We start from the raw sequence: 7747 nt of genomic DNA on the forward strand, positions 1-7747 counted from the left end.
TTGTTATTATACGTTTTATATTCATTCATTCATTGTCTGTAACCCTCATCCAGTTCAGGGCAGTGGAGAGAGAGAGAGAGAGAGAGACAGAGAGAGAGAGAGAAAGAGAGAGAGAGAGAGAGAGAGAGAGAGAGACAGAGAGAGAGAGAGAAAGAGAGAGAGAGAGAGAGAGAGAGAGAGATAGTTTAATGGCAGGTTAAATCATTTCGGACCTTATCAGTTTTCATACACTTTTTCCTTTATAGAGGTTTTTCATGCAGTGACTGCAGCTGTGTGTGTGTGTGTGTGTGTGTGTGTGTGTGAAAACCTCTTGGTCATTAAAAGAGGCACTGCAAAAAACTAAACACCAGATATAAACCTTCTGTGAAATGCTTTCTGTCACCCATTACCCAATTTTACTGCAGTAAAACCCACAGGAAACATCATTGTGCTCACTGTGCACTGATCACGTCTTATGCCCACTTCCTTTTTACTTCCCCTCACTGGCCACTTCATTAGAAACGGCCTCCAGAGACATATTTGGTGCCTGAAGTTGAGCTGCGAGGCTAATGTATAATGTCTGTGTGCTGCAGAATAACAGCACCAACACTAGCAAGGCCTCAAGGACCCTGTTAGAGTTTTGTTAGAACTCAGATAAAACAGATTTGTCTGGGATTTAAAAAACTATTATAAATATTATTTTCCACTTCACTGTGTATTAGATGATTGCAGGTGTGATCAAATAATAATGGCGTCCTTCATGCGGCATAAACAACACTAGACACACAATGAATAAATCATGAGAAAAGACAAAACTGATATTCTTTTTATCTTTGGGAAATGATGATTAATTCATCTGTATTTGATCTTGGCTAACGCACTGATGTCGCAACTGATCAAACCCAAAGCTGAGACAGAGATGTCTGTTGGTGGAATGACAAAACAGCTCATAAATAATACAACATTAGTGCAGTGAAAGTTAATTTCTGGAATTGCTATTTTACTGAAACTAATAAAGCTGTTGTGAATAACTTGAAAGCTCTTAGCCCTCCGTTTAAAAATATTGGCAACAGTACCCTAGCATTGATAAAAACATTAGCAATAGCTGTTTTAAAGAAAACTGTTTGTTGTACAGAAACCACATAATCAAGATGATTAGAGAGGACTGGACAACTCCACAATGTTTGAGGAAACTGCCTGATGACTAGCAACATGCTAATTGGTTATTACTGATAAATGAGTATAAGCATTTATTTACTTGTTAGCTGCATTAGCCTCGTAGCTACAGTGTAAAATTAAGCAGACCCTGAACAGGTCCAGGTTTCATTTATTGGCTGCTATCTCACTCCTTCAGGTGACTGTCTGTGAGGAGTGTGGTGTGTTCTCCCTGTGTCTGTGTGGGTTTCCTCCGGGTGACTGTCTGTGAGGAGTGTGGTGTGTTCTCCCTGTGTCTGTGTGGGTTTCCTCCGGGTGCTCCGGTTTCCTCCCACAGTCCAAAAACACACGTTGGTAGGTGGATTGGCGAAAAGTGTCTGTAGGTGTAAGTGAATGTGTGAGTTTGTGTCGCCCTGTGAAGGACTGGCGCCCCCTCCAGGGTGTGTTCCCGCCTTGGTTCCAGGTAGGTTCTGGACCCACCGCGACCCTGAACTGGATAAGCGGTTACAGATAATGAATGAATTTCTGAGTCCTTCAGTTACCACCAGCACACCATGCTAACACATATAAATAAAGCAGTCTAATCTTGATGGACAGTTCTTGTTTAAATGCACTCTCATACCAAATTCAAATTTAATATCACACCCTCAAGAGGCAGAGCCTTTCCTGTGATGTCACCGCCTCGTTTGATCTCTGCATTTGAAAGATCTGAAAGAGGATTGTCCGACTGTGGACACTGCTTCTGAGGCTGCAGCCCTGGCTTCGAGACACGGCCATAGTCTTCCCTGTGTTGGATCTACAAGGTCAGAGGTCATGTGGGTTATATTACAAAAGCCAAGCTGCACAGCTCCTGGCAAAACTCTCGAAGCTTATATCAGCAAGACAAGGTCAGGCCTCATTCCGCACTGGCTTCATATACAGAGTGTTTGAGCGATGTGCCTGGAGTCCAGATCTGTCTCCTATTGAAAATGAATAGCCCGTCGTGAAGAGAAGAATCAGACCACGGTCTGATGAGCAACCCAAGTCTTGGATTGAGAAAGAATGGGCAAAAATTCATCTTAATGTACCAGGTATTATCCTTAAAAACCATAAACACAGTTGGGTTGTGTAGATTAACAGCAGAGCAACATATGAAGTATGAAATTCATGTCAAATACAGCATGGAAAGGCTCTACAAATACACACTGCAACCTATTTTTTTTTACGAACAGCTGACATAGTGTTCAGTAATAATCTGTAATAGTAAAATATACCAGCCCTGTATAAAATTATCCAAAATGCCCAAATAAAATTTTTATTGTGGTCAGTTCCACCTCAGCAGCGCCCCCTCTGGTTCAACTCTGCTATAGGTGCGGATGACATGTCACTATCTTAAAGTACGTAACACATCACATTCTACAACTCACTCAGCAGATGTTACGGCCCACTGATGATGTCCATCCATGGCGTGCTCATAAATATGAGAAGAGTATGAGCCTGGAGCGAGGGAGTAGTTCAGCGCCGGCCTCTACATTATCATCCATCCCATTCTGGTGCTTTTCTCAGAGTTGATCTCGGGGTGGAGATCGCTGAAACCAACAGGGTGCAGTTACTTTTGAAAGGCAAAAGAAGTTCGTGATAATAGCCCCAAAATATGTTGACAATTGTGTCCACCGGGGGCAGGACACTCCTGTTATTAAATTGTAATGATCCCTGCTGGTGGTCTGGAGGTTCAGGTGGAGAAGCTTTTACCCCAGTGTGAGACAGCCCTCCTGGGGTCATGGCTAAAGCAACCACCCCTTCCACATACACACACACACTGTGTTAGAGGACAGTGTTAGAGGTGTGTTAAAGCCATTAACTGGCCTTGTAAAGCCGCTAACACACTCCTCCAGAGCTGCTGACGGCAAAACCAGATGGCAGCGTATGTGCTAAGTGCTACTGCAGAGATGCAAATGCAAACAAGAAGAGCAGTGTTTGTGTGGGTGTGTGAGTGTGTGTGAGACAGGAGTAATGGATGTTTGGTCGACCAGCTGATGCCTCCATTAAGAGACTGACCGATGTGAGCAGTCTCCAGAGAAACGTATACAGACTCAGAGACATCACAATACAGTTAATACTACTACTAACATTAATGGAAAATAAATATATGGCTGTAATGTTATTGTTAACAATAGAAAGGCTTTTGAATAATTCCTCACTTAAAGATAAACGTTTCTAATAAAGTGGCTGGTGACTGTGTTGCGATCCACAGAGGTATGTGATGATGAACAATGCAGAGGATGAAAGGACAGCGTTATGCAATGAGACATGAAAGGCCAAGTTGTGTTGGTTCTCTCTGGGTGGTGTAATGGAGGAATGTATAACTCAGAACTGTAAATTACACTTTCATGTCTTTTCAAAACAGCATTTTGAAGCCTTTATTTCATAATCAGTAAGAACGGCCTGTTTCAGCATGCCGAGGATAAACACCGGAGAAACTGACGTGCCTGTGTGTACGTGTGTGTGTGTGTGTGTGTGTGTGTGTGTGTGTACTCATGTAAGGTGCACCTATCTTGGACACAGTGGAGCAGTGGAAGTGTACACTTTGGAGTGATGGAGCTCTATCTAATACCTACCAACCATACCACCTCAGTAACTGACCTCTGCCATCAAACCCTCACACCAGTCAGGTGTACTCAATCTTTTGAACATATGAGTGTGAGTGTGTGTTACAGACACACTATAAACAAGAGGGGATTTTTAAGACAATTCCAGGTGTCTGACAGTCACTGTTTTGTCAATCATCTGGGACAGACACAGTGGGACACTGACACTCTGATATCCGCCTTTAGGAGCAGTGTGTGTGTGTGTTGGGTGGGAGATCATGGGAAAAACGGATGTGCTTGAGGGAATTACAAATGTGCGTTTTAAACTGGTAGTGGGAGCAGTAAGGTGCAGTTATATCCATTTGAATTTAAATGTAAAAATTGCATTTTTTTGTATTAATGTAAACACTGTACTGTACTCTTAAGTTTCCATTTGAAACCTGCAGGGAAGATGTTCTTGGACCCGGAGGAAACCCACGCAGACACAGGGAGAACACACCGCACTCCTCACAGACAGTCACCTGGAGGAAACCCACGCAGACACAGGGAGAACACACCACACTCCTCACAGACAGTCACCCGGAGGAAACCCACGCAGACACAGGGAGAACACACCACACTCCTCACAGACAGTCACCCGGAGGAAACCCACGCAGACACAGGGAGAACACACCACACTCCTCACAGACAGTCACCCGGAGGAAACCCACGCAGACACAGGGAGAACACACCACACTCCTCACAGACAGTCACCCGGAGGAAACCCACGCAGACACAGGGAGAACACACCACACTCCTCACAGACAGTCACCCGGAGGAAACCCGCGCAGACACAGGGAGAACACACCACACTCTTCACAGACAGTCAGTTCACCCTCGTTCAAAGGAGGGAGCTCCTTGGGTTTCCTTATATTTGTGTCATTAAAATTGCATGTGCCTTCAACTGGAGGTCATCCAGTGGTCCTTCTGAAATTCCCTTTGTACCCCTTTGCAGCACTAACAGCTTCTTCTCTTCTAAGAAGGCTTAAGACTAGATGTTGCTGTGAGGACTTGATTGCATTCAGCCACAAGATCCTACACTTTCGATTTTTAGTGTTTACATGGAAGGGTAGCTTGACCAATCAGAACGGGTCTCATTAACATACATTAGTCTTAATGGCAGAGCATGTTTGATTAAAAAGGACATGCTGTTGGTTAGAATGTTGCATTTGATTTAGTGACATAAAATCTTTGTTTTACATATGCTTTTAAGGTGGCATTTTTTTAAGGCGGATTTGATCAAACCACAGCTCCAACATGAAAACACTGGTTGGGATTTGGGAAAGGAGGTGGGGGTTGTTTTGTTTCTTCACTCCTCAGCACCTGTGACATCCCTCACTCCAGGAACAGAGAGGGAAGGTAGACTTTCTGAATGATTAACCCAAAGATCAGAGGTCAGGGCTCCGGTCAGAGGAACGCTCTGTACAAAGGCGGTCTTGATGGGAACCAGCAGGTTTTAAAGCCATTGTTCAGCAGAAATGTACACAAGCAGACGAAGGGTCTGAGAACATTCAGGCTCCGCGACAGTGGCTGCTACTGTTTTGAGATGAATGCTAATGCACTTCGGGGATCTGTTGGTCACATTATGTTGATCACCTCAGTGGAAATAGTTGAACATTTCAATATGGCCTTACGTCTGTACATTCATTCATTATCTGTAACCCTTATCCAGTTCAGGGGCAGGGTGGGTCCAGAGCCTACCTGGAATCATTGGGCGCAAGGTGGGAATACACCCTGGAGGGGGCGCCAGTCCTTCACAGGGCAACACACACTCACACATTCACCTACGGACACTTTGAAGTCGCCAATCCACCTACCAACGTGTGTTTTTTGGACTGTGGCACCGGAGGAAACCCACGCGGACACAGGGAGAACACACCAACTCCTCACAAACAGTCACCCGGAGCGGGAATCAAACCCACAACCTCCAGGTCCCTGGAGCTGTGTAACTGTGACACTACCTGCTGCGCCATCGTGCCGCCCCTATGGCTGTACAGTTTCTGTTTATTTTCTGAATAATTGTTAATTACCACAGACACTGTGCTAGCATCCAAAGCATCCAGCAAGAGTTATAACGTTTTCTCTCTTAATCCTTATTAACCGAACTTCTGGATTCTCCACGTCGTGCCAAGTATCCATGTAAGTATCTCCAGTACAACGGCTCAAATACGCCAGATCCACCGCTCTCCCAGAACACTACAGTGTCCTGCCAAACACAACGGATTTACTAGTCAATCGCCCAAAGCTGCTTGACCTGCTGCCGGTGCTGAGTGAGGAGTCACACTGGGACAGGAAAGGACCATAAGAACAACTCCAATAAATACACCATATTGAAGTTTGTCCCTGCACAGCACCTGTTCACCTATTCGCAACTAGAAAATCAACTCCAAAACCGGCGCATAAGACCTCGGGAAGTACAACATCTCAAACAATTCCAAGAAGTGCAAAGCAGGGCCACAAAGGCTGCATTATTTCCCAAGGTTCAGAAATGTGTGGAATGCAGCTGAGACGGGAAGGGTAGCGGTCATGTCCACCGGCTTTTTTAAAGGCCGTGTCTCTGTCTCTGAAAGGCTGATGTGTCAGAGACTCGCTCTCAGTGGGGTTAGACATGCTAGAGCATGTTCCACTTTCACACCGAAACTTCAGAGGCCAGGGAGAGAGAAAAAAGCTGAGGGGGTGGGGGGGGGACTGAAAATCATTTTGGAACTCCTGTTAAACAATCCTATGCATCTGATTCTAATATTTGAGATCTTTATTCAACAGTCCGAGACCCTCATACACATTCGGAGACCTCGATTACACAATCTCTCAGTGCTCAGTTATTCAGTCTTTCCCCCACAGCTCCAAAAAGAAAGTGGAGTGTCATGGGGTTCTCCAGCCCAGTGCAGTTCTCTCTGCAGGGGGCTCTCTATTCAGCCCACTCCACTCCGCTGTCACAAACAGTCGCTTTCCAGCTTATATGTGAGAGAGTAAGGTTAGCCATGGTTTTGGAGGGTACAGGCACTATTCAGAGTTGAATGACACTAAATGCAAGAGAGGGCGGCACAGTGGTGCAGCAGGGGTAGTGTCGCAGTCACACAGCTCCAGGGACCTGGAGGTTATGGGTTTGATTCCCGCTCCTGGTGACTGTCTGTGAGGAGTGTGGTGTGTTCTCCCTGTGTCCGCGTGGGTTTCCTCCGGGTGACTGTCTGTGAGGAGTGTGGTGTGTTCTCCCTGTGTCTGCGTGGGTTTCCTCCAGGTGACTGTCTGTGAGGAGTGTGGTGTGTTCTCCCTGTGTCTGCGTGGGTTTCCTCCAGGTGACTGTCTGTGAGGAGTGTGGTGTGTTCTCCCTGTGTCTGCGTGGGTTTCCTCCGGGTGACTGTCTATGAGGAGTGTGGTGTGTTCTCCCTGTGTCTGCGTGGGTTTCCTCCAGGTGACTGTCTGTGAGGAGTGTGGTGTGTTCTCCCTGTGTCTGCGTGGGTTTCCTCCGGGTGACTGTCTGTGAGGAGTGTGGTGTGTTCTCCCTGTGTCTGCGTGGGTTTCCTCCAGGTGACTGTCTGTGAGGAGTGTGGTGTGTTCTCCCTGTGTCTGCGTGGGTTTCCTCCGGGTGACTGTCTGTGAGGAGTGTGGTGTGTTCTCCCTGTGTCTGCGTGAGTTTCCTCCGGGTGACTGTCTGTGAGAAGTGTGGTGTGTTCTCCCTGTGTCTGCGTGGGTTTCCTCCAGGTGACTGTCTGTGAGGAGTGTGGTGTGTTCTCCCTGTGTCTGCGTGGGTTTCCTCCGGGTGACTGTCTGTGAGGAGTGTGGTGTGTTCTCCCTGTGTCTGCGTGAGTTTCCTCCGGGTGACTGTCTGTGAGGAGTGTGGTGTGTTCTCCCTGTGTCTGCGTGGGTTTCCTCCGGGTGACTGTCTCTGAGGAGTGAGGTGTGTTCTCCCTGTGTCTGTGTGGGTTTCCTCCGGGTGACTGTCTGTGAGGAGTGTGGTGTGTTCTCCCTGTGTCTGCGTGGGTTTCCTCCAGGTGACTGTCTGTGAG

Source organism: Hoplias malabaricus, chromosome 15 (genome assembly GCF_029633855.1).
Source record: "Hoplias malabaricus isolate fHopMal1 chromosome 15, fHopMal1.hap1, whole genome shotgun sequence".
Classification (NCBI taxonomy): Eukaryota; Metazoa; Chordata; class Actinopteri; order Characiformes; family Erythrinidae; genus Hoplias; species Hoplias malabaricus.